The sequence below is a fragment of the Mauremys mutica genome, chromosome 5, assembly GCF_020497125.1.
Source record: "Mauremys mutica isolate MM-2020 ecotype Southern chromosome 5, ASM2049712v1, whole genome shotgun sequence".
Taxonomy (NCBI): Eukaryota; Metazoa; Chordata; order Testudines; family Geoemydidae; genus Mauremys; species Mauremys mutica.
In genome coordinates this window covers 104,525,325-104,541,228 of record NC_059076.1, presented here as the reverse complement: position 1 = coordinate 104,541,228, position 15,904 = coordinate 104,525,325, and positions in this window count along the sequence as shown.

The following is a 15,904-nucleotide window of genomic DNA, read 5'->3' as shown; positions in this document are numbered from 1 at the left end:
GTTTAGGAGAATACAGTGCTGTTAGCTGGGTAGTAGAATATTGTGGGGTTAATTGGGAAACCTGAATATGACAGTTGATTTGAAAATGGGTCCCTGAACAGTTGAGGATGAATGTATTGCAGATTCTTCTTTGTTTTCTCATTGCATGAAGATGTGTTCACTTGAAAATGTAGAAGTGATATGGTTATATTTTAAAACATACAGAAATAAATACCATGAATTATGGAGATCAGGGAAAAAAAACCATGGTATGGTAAATTTGTTGTAGTTTATAGATAAATCATCTGTTGCAGTATATTCATAAATTACCCATTATATGAGATGCTGTTCCTATTGAATCAGATATGTTGCCATTGAGTCAGTTATATTTCTCACTGAAACATATATTCTGACTACTAGAACAGATATTACGTGTATCACCCTCTGAAACCTGCAAATAAGATAGATCTCATATTGCAACAGATATTGTATATCAATTGCCAAACCAAAATCATTTCTTATTAAATTAGAAATGTCTCTTGTTGGAACAGGTGCTTCACATTTTTTTAAGTAGACATATTGGCTACTCTAAATATGCAGGCTATGCAATGGGATGCACTGCTTATTGAAAAAAAGATTTCTCTTTGAAATAAATATAATGCCTTTTTTAACAACAACAATAGCAAAAGGATGCATTGCATTTCTGTCCAAATATATTGTCTGTCTAAAAGAAAAAAATCACCTATTGAAACAGAAATGAGCTTGTAAATTTACTCTCTCACCTTCTAAGGAAATATGTCACATAGTTGCAGAGAAATAAACAGACATTCATTTAATTAAATGTAGTTCTGTATCCTCAGACATAGCTGAAGGTCCAAAAATATAGTCATGTACTTTCGGGTAAATCAAGCCCACATGACCATCATTTTCAAAACCCAAGGCCATATTTCCATCAATAATACCAACTTGCTAGTCATCCTTCAGCATTACTTTTAGAAATGACCCCCAAGATTTGCAACCTGATTTTACCCTGTTACACCAGAGTAAATCAGGAATAATTCTGTTGAGTAAGTCAAAGCTTATAAATCACTAGAATGTAAAATCAGGATAACTGAAGGTGGAATCAGGTCCTTGGATATCAAGATTAGTTTGAAAGTGCTCCCATCTTTCCTCTGGATGCTCTAGACAGTTTTCCAGATACAATTAGCTCAGTTTTACACATATGTTAAGTTTAATATTTCTGAAATGAATTTATTATCTTTTACTGCTGACCTTTTCCATGTCTATTCTATTCCTAAACAAACCCACCAGTTAAGCAACGTCCCCCAACTCTTATTGCAAAGGATTGAAGAACAAGAGCTACTGTGCAGTAGGGGAGCTTTTCTCCTACAAATTCCACATTAGAATTAACCATGTCCTCCAGCAATCTTCCACCCCTCATCTGCCTCATTGTCTTTTTTATCTCCTGATCCCCTCTATGTTTCTACACTTTCTCTATTCCCAATATCCCAATGTGCAATATTGCCCCCTTTCTGTGGATTTACAAAGCTATCTGGAGCCATTCTAGTGATTTATAAGCTCATTATGGAGTTGTTAGCTATGCACAGGGCATCACTCCTTACAAGTTTGGTCTTCCATCATTGAACATAATGGGAGTTTATCCACTGATTTAAAGCATGCTGGAAAGAGCCATAGGAACATACTTTAAAAGCTTAGTATTTAGAGAATGCAATATTCAAGCAGTCAAAACTCAGTCAATTAAGAATCAAGTCAAATCTATCCCTCTGTCCTTGGGCAAAAAATATTTTCATGCCAAATTGCCTCTTTCACACCTTAACCATTTGAGTAGTTGGGCTGCATAAAACAAGAAGAAAGTATTTTGCTGCTTTAAGTTCAAAACAAAAAAATCTCAAATTTTCATACCTCAAGAGAAAGAAAAAACACCCCCCCAAAACAAAGCCCAACTCAACTTTTGAAAGAGACTAGGCATGTACAATTTCAACCTTAAAAGAGAATATTTCATATATCTGTGACTATATGAAAACTGGGATTTGTCATGGAAATTTTCTACCATCCAACTATACGAGTAACAAGAAAACAGGCAATTTTTTAATATAAATATCTTCACCACAGTCTTGTAGAGCAAGAATGCCACATCTAATCTCTTGCACAAATCAATGATGAAGGAAGAATACATATCTGTCTATGCAGTAGATCTAATATTTACTAGACAGGGAATTGCTGCTAGCGTTGGCCCAATGTCTGACGTCAATGTACTTGATGGTCCACTAGTAACACATTGCACTGAACTAAATTTTGGTATGGAATGGATTATGTATAAAGCGGAATTTATGTCCTGGTCGTCACACAAATTATGGATTCTGTAGTTGCTAGGGTTTTTTTTTATAAACTACCCATGGTTTTTTACCTTTGGAGAGTTTTCCAACTGGGTGGGTGAATATGAAGGTCAACAAATGAAACAAATTCACCTAGAACCTTGCAAGTTAAACCATAGAGAAAATGAAAATTCAGAGGTAACATAAAGGGCAACTTCTAGTAAGTTATGGTGATGGGATTTTCTCTGACCCAACATAAAAGCAAACAAAAAGTGTTTTTGGTTTTTTTAATAACTGCAAAGAAATGTGTTGAGTTAGAGGTTGCTGTCCTAGGGCAACAACTGTGTTCATATCTGACTCTGCTATCTTGACACTGTTGTAGTAGTTGCCGTTTGCACTAAAATGGGAAAATACGGGTTATTCAAAGAAATAGTAAGTTGTTATAACTTCCATACTACTTGAGGAAGGAAGATCCTCTGATTAAGGCACAAACAGAACTGGGAGATCTGGATTTCTGCCTAATTATTTTGAAATATTTGTTTATATTTCAAAGGACGGTATATGCAAACAGGACTACAGTAAAAAACACAGGAAAATATGGAACTCCAACTATATGGGTGACTGCTATGCACAACTTTTCATACAGATTCAAAGTACAGAGGTAAGCTTTTACCAAGACTAATACATGTCTAGGAAACATATTTGGGTCAGCAACATTTTGTTACAATTATAGTACAGAATTGTTGAGAGTTATTACTAGCTGATGGTTTTGATGCAGAACAGTTATGCATCAATGATATTTACATATCTTGCAAAAGACAGAAGTGCATGTAACTATTTTTCTATGCAGATGCCAGAAGGAAAATCAGCACTACAAGGGCTCTGATAAAAGCAACCGAATGAAAATGCAGCCCTTCAAAATATCTTTTTATGAGGAGATATGATATATTCTGTATGCCTTCATCATTTAACAAATATCACTATTTTGATCATTCTAATTCCAAAACCGTATATATTAATTATTATTATTATTATACCGTCAAAAGTGTACTAGGGTTTTTTTTTAATAAAAAAGGTTACAAAAACTGCAAGATTCCTTTCTATTTACTGCTAAGTAATTTTACATGAGTCAGACATGCCATTTTTCTTCTTTGCTTTGTTAATAACACATTTAGCCTATTGAAAACAAAGCATGGGTTTTGGATTTTACTTCTAATAGTTGTGACTGAAAATTGCTGTAGCTCAGGTCTTCTTTCTTCTCTTCCATGTTATACTTCTGCATATTATTGCCTCTCATTGCACATATCAGGGTGGAAAAAAACAGGCAGCAAAAACTGTGTAGCAGTAACACTGCACATCTACTTATGCTGGAAATAAAAGAATGGGAGTTTTTTACATTAGTGATGATAAAATCAATGGAAAAGTCTGAGGAGAAAAAAATAGACAAAAAGTTAACCAGTCTCAACTTAAAATGGTTTTGGTTTGAGGTTTTTGAACCTGTGCTCATTCAGTCCAGATGGCTTCTCTGAGTAAGCCCAATTATATATCATTTAACATACATTTTCAAAAGTTATTAGTGATTCCGTTGCCTCAGTGATGGCTGCCATTTTGGACAGCGCTAGGAAATGTACTGGAGATCTTGAGAGCTAAATAATTGTCTCTCTGCAGCTTGCACAAAGAAGCCAGGTTGAGAGCTGTAATCAACCTATATTCTTCACGGACTAGGCATGAAGAAGGGCATGTAACACTTGCTGACCAGTGGGCTAAAACAACATATTCAGAGTGGGTGCTCAACATTTTCTGAAAATTAGTTTCATGTAAAGTGCTTGTAGATGGATACACAAAAATGGAGGCACCCCAAAATTACCAGTCACTCTTGAAAATGTAGGCCATCATTGTATATTTAAATACTATATTACTATAAGAAAAATATTTTAAAACACACATGCTTACACACATTCATGCAGAGAAGCAGTGGAGACTACACTTCTAGAGAGAAATAGATCATATAAAATTATTCTTTTTTAAATTTCCACTTCCATTTACACTTTTAGAACTACATTATAAAATGTATGCATTTCCTTTGTACCTATAGCTAGCTATGTCTTTATTTCAAAATGTTCAAAATGCAGATGTGCTGTATTACTTTATCTTTAAATAATTGCATTATTTCCCTAGTGAATTCTTATCTTTCTATAATTTTAAGTAGCAGCCCCTGTATTCCTCCTACTCTTTATATGTTTTTTTCAAATGTATTACCTGACTTCTAGCTGCTCTAGCCTTCCTTCACTCCCAGAATCATAATTGGGGCTTAAGTGTACTATGACATTTCAGTTGTTCTTTTTCTCCTATTTAACCAGCGAAATGACTATTTACATTATAAAAGATAAACATACTGTAAAACTATATCTTTAAAATATTTGTTGTTTCAGCTGTAGCTTTTTATCCTATTCTTCCCATAAATAATAATAGTGAAATAAAGTGAAAACATAAATTCAATTAAGAGAAGAGGATTATTTAAAAGAATGTAGGCTTAAGTGATGAATTTCAAACCCTCTGCCAACTTTATGAAAACAGTTGGATTTCAGTGGTAATAGGAAAAGTTTTATTTTATAGCTATAAAGTCAGCAGACAATTCAGATATTTTTGTATGCACTCACCAAGTGTATCATGTCCTCCTCTATTGACTGGTTCATATGTTGAATAAGATACTACTACTTCCAGCTAACAGAGTTATTCCTTCATCTCAACTGTTAGAGGTCTATGCTTTTAGTGCTGAAAATCCCATATTCATGGCTTGAGGTGGGGGCTATTATATAACATTATATAACTGTGACAAAATCAGGCTGGATGGCTGCAAGAGAGTCTTGGAAGGCTGATATGTTAGTCCTAGAATGTTAAAGGCTCTTTCCCAACAAGCTGAGAAGGGGTTATCTCAGGTCAATTAGGGACACCTGACCCTGAGCAGATCAATAGTTGCTATAGGCCTCAGGGATTGAGGGTGAAGGAACCAGGATCTTGTTTATCCTCCTGGTTGAGGCTGAGAGCTAAGGCAGAAAAATTCATATCCTGGAGATGAATACACACCATGGGGCACTGTTCCAGGAAGGACTGCTGGGAAGATAAGAGGCTTACATTACCAAGAAGGGAAAGAACATCTTTACCCATGGGCTCACATAGTGAGGAAATCTTTGAGGCCTTGTCTACACTACAAGACTATTTCGAATCTACTTAAGTCTAATTTGTGGATTCGACCTTATGAAGTCGAATTTGTGTATCCACAGTAAATACACTAATTCGAATTTCTGAGTCCACAGTAACGGGGCTGGCGTCGACTTTGGAAGCGGTGCACTGTGGGAAGCTATCCCACAGTTCCCGCAGTCCCCGCTGCCCATTGGAATGCTGGGTAGAGCTCCCAATGCCTCCTGGGGGAAAAATGTGTCGAGGGTGCTTTTGGGTAACTGTTGTCATTGAACCGTCAATCACGCCCTCCCTCCCTGAAAGCTCCGGTGGGAAATCTGTTCGCGTCCTTCTCTTGTCAGTTACAGCGCGTACGCCACAGCACTGCGAGCATGGAGCCCGCTGCTATCATCGCTGCACTTATGGCCGTTGTCAACTCCTCGCACCTTATCGTCCACCTCTTCCACAGTCAGCTGCTGAGAAATCGGGCGAGGAGGCTCCGGCAGCGCGGTGAGGACAGGAATTCACAGAGTGGCGCAGACCTCTCACAAAGCAGGGTACGCCGCGCCGTGGAGATCATGGTGGCAATGGGTCAAGTTCATGGTGTGGAACGGCGATTCTGGGCCCGGGAAACAAGCACGGACTGGTGGGACCGCATAGTGCTGCAGGTCTGGGATGAATCACAGTGGCTGCGAAACTTCAGGATGCGTAAGGGCACTTTCCTTGAACTCTGTAACTTGCTGTCCCCTGCCCTGAAGCGCCAGGACACCCGGATGCGAGCAGCCCTGAGTGTGCAGAAGCGAGTGGCCATAGCCCTCTGGAAACTTGCAACGCCAGACAGCTACCGGTCAGTAGCGAACCACTTTGCCGTGGGCAAATCTACCGTGGGGGTTGCTGTGATTGAAGTAGCCCACGCAATCGTTGAGCAACTTCTCTCAAAGGTAGTGACTCTCGGAAACGTCCAGGACATCATAGATGGCTTCGCCGCGATGGGATTCCCAAACTGCGGTGGAGCTACAGATGGGACTCACATCCCTATCCTGGCACCAGCCCACCAGGCCAGCGAGTACATTAACCGAAAGGGCTACTTTTCAATGGTGCTGCAAGCACTGGTAGACCATAGGGGACGTTTTACCAACATCTTCGTTGGGTGGGCGGGCAAGGTTCATGACGCGCGTGTGTTCAGGAACTCTGGTCTGTTTAAACGCCTCCAGGCAGGTACTTTCTTCCCGGACCACAAAATAACGGTTGGGGATGTGCAGATGCCTACAGTGATCCTCGGGGACCCAGCCTACCCGCTAATGCCCTGGCTCATGAAGCCCTATACAGGCACCTTGGACAGAGAGAAGGAACTCTTCAACTACCAGCTGAGCAAGTGCAGAATGGTGGTGGAGTGTGCTTTCGGACGTCTCAAGGGGAGATGGCGGAGCTTACTGACTCGCTCGGACATCAGCGAAAAGAATATCCCCGTAGTTATTGCTGCTTGCTGTGTGCTCCACAATGTCTGTGAGAGCAAGGGCGAGACCTTTTTGTCCGGATGGGAGGTTGAGGCAAATCGCCTGGCTGCAGTTTACACTCAGCCAGACACCCGTGCCGAGAGAATATCCCAGCGGGAAGCACTGTGTATCCGGGAGGCTTTGAAAGCAAGTTTTTTTTCGGAGAGCAGGGTAACCTATGACTCTCCACTTGCTTTCAAGAGAAACTGACCCTGGGCCTGTGTCTGTATGTGTCGATTTCGATCTGCGGTTACATACCCCGTTCTCCAAGTTTCCCCCACTTCCAAAGCACGTTTTAAAGCAAATTACTTGTAACACTCATTATTAATAAATCTTTGTTTTACTTTGCATTTCTGTTCCGGTGTTGAAACATGGACGCATACTGTGCTGGGCACGGTGTGCACTGATGTACAGACCGCTTGTTCCATAGAGGAATGACATCCTCCTGCTCCTACATAGGTCTCTGGGGTGGGGGATGGTTGCAAGTGGTTGTGCAGGAAGGGGAGGGTTTGCAGGAAGGGGTGGGTTTGCAGGAAGGGGCGAGTGGTGCCTTCTTTGGATAGGGGTTTGGATGACGGCAGTGGGCTGCAAGTTTGGGCATAGGAAGGGGTGAGGGGTGTGGGGGAAGGGTGAATATCTGTCCGTGGATGAGGGCTCTTGTTGGGGCTCAGGGCAGCGGAGAGGCTCGTTGCTACGGTGGAAGTGCATGGTAAGGGCAGCGTGCCTTAACATTAAGGGGGTGGCAGGCGCTAGGACCCTGGACAAGCATACACATCACAGAATGACCCGGGGCAGCATACACCACACAGAGTGACTCTGGTGCCTACTGACTGCAGTGTGTGTGTGCCCTGCAGTTGATCATGCCCCCAAGTCTGTACGCTGGTAACGTAGGCTATACCGTGCAATTATAAATCCCCTTCCCCCCCATACACAAAAAAATCCTCTGACACAAAAGACGTGACCGAAACAGTGAATAACAGCAAACAGCTTTTAATAATCTAATACACAGTGGGGGGATGAAACTTGGATTTGGGACTGGGTGAGCCTGTAAGGGAAGCACTTCTACAAATTTATAGCGTGAGAGGTGTGTGGTACATTAGCGCTATGCAATGGTGCAGTGACAGTTCTCACGGCCCCTACCGCCCCTCCATCTTGTACTTTTGGGTGAGGGGGGGGCAGGACTTCTTGGCGGGGGAGGGCGGTTGCAGATACACTGCAGGGGGGCTCTGTCCTCCTGCCTGCGGTCCTGCAGAACATCAACAAGGCGCCGGAGCGTGTCCGTTTGCTCCCTCATTAGCCCAAGCAGCGTTTGAGTCGCCTGCTGGTCTTCCTGCCGCCACCTATCCTCCCGTTCGATGTGTGTGCGATGCTGTTGACATAGGGTCTCCCTCCACTGTCTCTGCTCTGCCGCCTCGGCTCTGGAGCAGGCCATCAGTTCCGCGAACATCTCGTCCCTAGTCTTTTTCTTTCGCCGCCTAATCTGCGCCAGCCTCTGCGAGGGGGATGCCGGGGCAGTCCGGGAAAGAGCCGAAGCTGTGTGATGGGAAAAGTAAGTGATTTCCTTGAACAGATACATGTTTGCGAACAGTGAACACAGTCTAGTCAGTTTCTCTGAACAAGACCATACAGGGCAACAAGTCTCACGAGATCTCAGGACAAGTTCGAGATTTCGGAATACGCTCTCATTGGCTGCAGCATTGCACAGGAGAGCGGACAAGTGGGGAGAGACAGCTGAATCCGTCTAGCAGACAGTCCTGGTAAGCCTTACAGTACATTCTGCTTATCAGTTAATGGATAGCTGTGCCCTCCCGCTAAAGGCAATCTGGAAATCATATACTCTGACCCTTTTTCAGCCACTCCCGCCAGTGCACGGGAAAGATCAATGTATTCTTTTCCTATGTGGCCTACAACACGTGGCTGTTAAGCGAGGGTCTTTTTTATGCAAAGTAAAAGTCAACCATTCACAACAGTAACAATACACTAATTGCCCTAATTAGATGCAGCATTTCATGAACGAGATCACCCTGAGGCGGGTCCCTCGGAGTCACAAAGAGCGGATGCTAAGGGAAGCCCTGCAGAGACCAGGACCATATGCGGCCATGCTTGCGGAGGCGATGATTCCCATGTACATAAGGATGTCCTGGTGCGGAAGAGTGTGCTTCCACGGAGCACCCAACAAGGCACCTCTCCCCAGGAACCTCCTGCGGAGGCTTTTGAGGACCTCTATGAGACCTTGTTGAATTGTCCCTGGAGGATTATTGTTCAATCCCTATATGTGTGGACCTACTTTTCAAATAGTTTTTCATTGAAAATTTTATATATAGTATTTCTATTTTTTTATACCTGTTTTATAAAAAATAAATGTTTACATGTTTATAGCACTTACCGCCTGATCCTTCCCCTGATTCAGAGTCCGGGTTAACGGCCGGGGAGGGTTGGTAGGGGATCTCTGTGAGGGTGATGAAGAGATCCTGGCTGTCAGGGAAAGCGGTACTGTGTTCGCTGTCGCCTGCGCCGTCCTCCACAGACCCTTCCTCATCTTCCCCATCGGCGAACATCGAGGAGGAACTGTCCAGGTTCACTATGCCATCCACTGAGTCCATGGTCACTGGTGGGGCAGTGGTGGCAGACCCACCTAGAATGGCATGCAGTGCCTCGTAGAAGCGGCATGTCTGGGGCTGGGCTCCGGAGCGTCCGTTTGCCGCTCTGACTTTTTGGTAGCCTTGTCTCAGGTCCTTGACTTTCACGCGACACTGCATTGCATCCCGGCTGTATCCTTTCTCTATCATTGCTTTGGAGACCTTCTCGAAGGTCTTTGCATTCCGCTTGTTGGAGCACAGCTCCAAGAGCACAGACTCCTCGCCCCACACACCGATCAGATCCAGGACTTCCCGGTCTGTCCATGCTGGGGACCTCTTTCTATTCTTGGATTGGCCGGACTCCTCTGCTGGAGAGCTCTGCATCGTTGCAGGTGCTGCGGAGCTCGCCCCGATGTCCAGCCAGGACGTCAGATTCAAAGTGCCCAGACAGGAAAAGGAATTCAAATTTTCCTGGGTCATTTCCTGTGTGGCTGGTCAGAGAATCCAAGCTCCGACTGCTGTCCAGAGCGTCAACAGAGTGGTGCACTGTGGGATAGCTCCCGGAGCTACTAAGTTCGATTAGCATCCACACCTAGCCTAATTCGAGCTAGCCATGTCGAATTTAGCGTTACTCCACCTGTCGGGGTGGAGTACCGAATTCGAACTAAAGAGACCTCTAGTTCGAATTAAATGGCTTCCTGGTGTGGACAGTTGAGCGGTTAGTTCGAATTAACGCTGCTAAATTCGATTTAAAGTCCTAGTGTAGACCAGGCCTAAATGAGATTAAAAGGGGGCTGGTGACAAAAGTCTCTGGGTAGGCATAATAAAAGCTTTAACACAAGGCAAAATGTTGGAGGGGGAAATTGAAAAATAGGGCAACAAGAGGGCAAGCAATGGGGGGATATGCTCAATATCTTAGCTGTCTATACACATATGTAAGGAGTACGGGGAATAAACAGGAAGAAGTAAAAGTATTCATACATAAGCTAAATTATAACTTAATTGGCATGAGAGACTTGATGGGACAAATTTCATGACTGAAACATTGTTTGTTCTGAAAGGACAGGAAGGGATAAAAGGGAAGGGTTTTGCACTATATATCAGGAATATATACATTTGTTTTGTGGTCCCAGAAGGAGATGAGGTAGACAAGTTGAAACTCCTTGGGTAAAGATAAAAGGAGAAAAAATAGGTACAATGTCATAGTAAGAGTCTACTATACACTTCCAAATCAGGAAGAGGAGGTGGAGGAGGTATTTCTAGAACAAAAAAACAGAAATATCCAAAACATAAGACCTGGTAATAACGGAGACTTTAATTATGAGATACCTGTTGGAAAATTCATGAAATGTCTGGGAGATAACTTTTTATTTCAGAAGATAGAGGAAGTAACCAGGGGGACAGCCATTTTAGATTTGATTCTGACTAACAGGGAGGAATTGATTGCAAAACTGAAGGTTGGAGGCAATTTGGGTGAAAGTGGTCATGATTCTAAGGACATGATGGAGTTAGAGCTGCAGAATATGGACAATGAACTTAAAAAAGCAGACTTTAACAAACTCAGAGAAGTAGTACATAATCTGGGAAGAAAATCTAAGGGAAAAGGGAGTTCAGGGGAGCTGGCCATTTCTCAGAGAGACAATATTAAAGTCACAACAGAAAATTATTCCAATGTGAAGGAAAGATAGGGTAATATTGGCCTTCTAGTATTCTTCCTATCAGGAGCTCTTTAATGACTTGGAAATCAAAAGAAATCCCACATAAAGTGGAAACATGGACAAATAGCTAAGGGGGGATACAAAAGAATAGCACAAGCATGTAGGGACAAAATCAGAAAGGCTAGGGCTCAAAACGATTTTACACCTTGCAAGGGACATAAAAGGTAATAAGAAAAGATTATATAAATACATTAGGAGCAAGAAAACAGACAAAGCAAAGTGTAGGGCCTCTCCTCAGAGGGAAGGAGAGCTTATTTTGGACAACATCAACAAGGCTGAGGTGTTTAATGCCTATTTTCCTTAAATCTTCACTAAAAAGGTAAATTGTGACCAGATACTTAACACAGTTAATATGAACAACAAGGGGGAAGGAACCCAAGCCAAAATAGGGAAACAATGGGTTAAAGACTCTTCAAATAAGTTAGATATATTCAAAATGGCAGGGCCTGATTAAATGCACCCTATTGTACTTAAGGAACTAGCCTGAAGCTATCTTGAACCATTAGCAATCATCTTCGAGAACTAATGAAGGATGGCTGAGGTACCAGAGGACTAGAGAAGGGCACATATATGACCTATCCTTAAGAAGTGGACTTTTGGGGGAGGTAGATATGATATATCTTGATTTTAGTAAGGCTTTTGACATAGTCCCACATGACATTCTGATGAGCAAGCTAGCGAAATGTAGTTTAGATTAAATTATTATAAGGTGGGTGCAAAACTAATTAAAAAGTAATTATCAAATGTTTGCTGTCAAACTGAGGGAACCTATTTCATGGATTCCCACAGGAGTCAGTCCTGGGTCCAGTACTAGTCAATATTTTTGTTAATGACTTGGATAATGACGAGGAGAGTATGCTTATAAAATTTGCATTAGTTACCAATTTGGGAGAGGTTGTAAGCAGTTTGGAGGACAGGACTAGAATTCTAAAAAGATCTTGATCTTGTTCTGAAATCAACAAGATTAAATTCAGTAAAGACAGGTGCAAAGTACTTCACTTATGAAGGAAAAATGAAATGAACGATTACAAAATGGAAGATAACTGCTTAGGCAGTTGTACTGCAGAGAAGGATCTGAGGGGTTGAAGTTAATGCTGCAATTCTGTCACAGAGATCATGGATTCCATGACTTGCCATGGACTTTGTGATTTCTGCAGCTGCTGTGGCCTTGGGGACATGAATTTTTGTTTATTGCCTGTGACCTGTCCATGATTTTTACTAAAAATACCCATGACTAAATCTTAGCCTTAGTTGTAGTGGATCACAAATTGAATATGACTCAACAATGTGATGCAGTTGTGAAAAAGGCCAACAATCTGTGGTATATTAACAGGCATGTTATATGTAAGACAAAGGAGGTAAATATCCTGCTCTATTTGTCACTAGTGAGTCCTCAGCTGGAGTACTGTGTCCAGTTATGGATGCCACAATTTAGGAAAGATGTGGACAAATTGGAGAGAGTCCAGAGAGAGGACCAAAAGTGATAAAGTGTTTAGAAAACCTGGCATATGAGGAAAGGTTTAAAAAAATGGTTATATTTAGTTCTGATTTAAGAGAAAACTGAGAGAAGCCTTATAACAGTCTTCAAATATGTTAAGGTTTGTTATAAAAAATCAATGGTGATAGATTGTTCTTCGTGTCCACTGAAGTCAGGACAAGAAGTAATCAATTTAGTGTGCAGCAAGGGAGATTTAGGTTAGATATTAGAAAGTTTTTCCTAACAATAAAGGAATTAATTCATGGAATAGGTTACCAAGGGAGGTGAAATCCCCATGACTGGAGGTTTGTAAGAACGGGTCAGAGAAAAACCTGTCAGGGAAGGTCTAGGTATACTTGGTCCTTCTTTAGAGCAGGGGGCTGGACTAGATGACCTCTCGAGCTCTGTTCTAGCCCTACATTTCTATTATTCCATTATTTCAATTTTCCTTTCCATTTTACCCCTTCTGCCCTGCACCTTTCTTTTCTTTTCAATGGAAATGTGATATGGGTATTGCTTTTAGGAATACATGTAGCTACTTTGAACATTTATCAACATTTATCTCCCATCAACCCCTATTAATGGGGGAAAAATTCCCTGCAAGAATCCAGAGAACCACTAATATATCGGTATCTATCATTTTGGCCAACCACTTTTCAAACCTGAGTCTAGTACCCAAGTCTAGTCTAGTCCTTCCACAGTGGCACTGCTGCGCCCAATTTCTGCATATGCCTGAAAAATCAGGTGAGTTTGGTCTGAGTTATAGGTGAATTTCACATTTTTTCTTTTATACAGCTCCACTAAATTGAGAAGTGTGAAGGGTGGGAGGAGGGGACAGAAGATCATGTCCTGCTATGAGCCATATCTTGGCTATTGGAGGAAATTGAGCTCACACGTGGAGCTGTGTGTCTGTGATCTGACAAAGCCTGTTTGAATGCTGAAGCATATGTAACACCCCAATGTCTGAATGAAACCTTTGTATCCCTTCAGATGCAGCCATGAAGAGACCTATCCTATAGCAAGGCAGAAAGAGACCTGTGAAAAACAGGAGGGAAAGGATATTAATCACTGCATGAAATAATTCAATCAGGAAATGGATTTGAAACCTTATTGCAGTTAAAGCCCTGTAGTGCCTAAAGCCTGTAGGAGCTCTGAATCTTACTTCCTTTAAACCTGAGCAGCTGTCACTCTGCTGGCAGCTTCTTTGAAGTTGCCTGCAGCTGATAGAGAACTGGGCTTTTTCAGCATAGAAGCTTTTCTAACTCTCCCCCCCCCCCCACACACACACCCTTTCCAATCAGAAATTAGTTTTTAAGGTCTTCACAAGTTGGCACTGGTTTTTAATAAAAGGGATGGGGGAAAATAGAGAGAGTGGTTTGTTAGAAAAGTCATTCCGAGAAAAGGGCCCATTCTCTCCTTAGCACATCTGCTTCCAAAGTAGCAGAGTGACAGGAACATCAGGATTCAGCAAAAGTAAAATGAGAGCTCCTCCAGGTGTTAAGATTTGTAAAGCCTGGAATCCAGCAGGATTCTAGATACGTTACATTTATGCTTTGCAGGCCAATATGTTCTGTTATTGATAGTAAAGATTTGATTTTTTAAATAAGTGTAAGCATATTAATTAAGCAACTTTTGGTAATTTCATTTGTGGCATAACAATCTTGCTGCCAGTGGATTACATCGAATTTCACCCTATGTGATTGTTTTCCTATTGGCTTAAGTGCCTGTATTCAGCCTTATTGCAAATAGTTTGTGCCCTGCTCTGCTGAATAAATAGTCCGTGAGCACAGTGATAAATTGGTACTGTATGTGTAACTAGAGAATATAAGGTTTATTCCTGAAGCCAGTGAAGGACTCCTGCTGACCTCAGTAGACATTGGATTCAGGCTCCATACTGCTGGCCTGAGATGATACTGAACTGTTATTTCACTTTCTGACTCCTTGTGAACCACCTGTTTACTTCAATTAGAAACTAAGCTTTGGAAAGGAAATCCAAGTGGGCATCTCAGATGCTTATGAAAATAAATTGTATCAATGGTAGAAAGTTGTTTTAAGACTATATCACTGATATGTCACATGCAGTATTTACTCAATGTCAATAAGATTTTCTTGTGCCTCTTAGGATTCAGTTAAGTATAAAATGTCCCTATTGAGTGTAAGTAGGTGCTTACCTAATGTGGAAATTCTGTCACAAATGGCAATTTAAAAGAGATTATCTAGGACCGCAACGAAACAGGCTTGTAGTTCCCATATAACACAGGACCAGTTAACTTTAAGTGCCAGGTTTACTGTATTGGAGTACCTTAATGCAGTCTGCTCTCTGCTGGGTTCATTCTTCATGGTGACTCTACTTAGCTGATCACCAAGGCTGAAAATTAGTCATATAGGATTTTTTTTTTCTTTGACCACCGCTCTTTGCTTCTCTTGGCACTATATTTGCAACTTTACTCTAACCTCTATGAAGTTTCCTCAGCAAACCTAAATCTTCTGGGACAACAGCATGCTTTTTCCTTTCAAAAGCACTTATTAGCTCTGTGATTTTCTTATAAGCTAAGGAAAGCCTTGAAGTTCTACATGCTTTTGTGCTTTCATTTTGCAGTCCTCTGGTAATATATTAGTCCAGTGAAAATAATGAATGGAGTAAGATATCACACATTCAGTAGAGCTATGCCGATTTACATCTGCTGGGGATCTGCTCACTAAGTCTTTTCTGTAGCAACAATAGTTCTTCAAGCAGTCCAGAGCCTCTCAAGTTGTCTCTGTCTTCACTTCTATTTCCTTTTCACAAAACGTACTTTCCTTTCTCAAAAATCTGATGATCTTTTCAACTCACCAAACCTTTTATTCCAACCCTGAGGTTTCTTCTGCTAGTCATCTTCTATTTTTAAACCTGTCTGCTCAAAACTCTGTGATCAGATGTCTGATATATGCTGGACTGATATTAAACCATGGACACTGGCTATTGCATATTTTTCTTTCAACTCTGCTAAGGCTTTTTAAGCAAGTCAGCAGCCCGTTTAACATAAATCCAAGTTATGATTCCAAACAATGTTGGCATATGTATTTCTTTCAGTCTACAATGGATCTCTCCTTGATATCAAACGTGGCTTTATGCATGGATTACGGACAATAACTGACC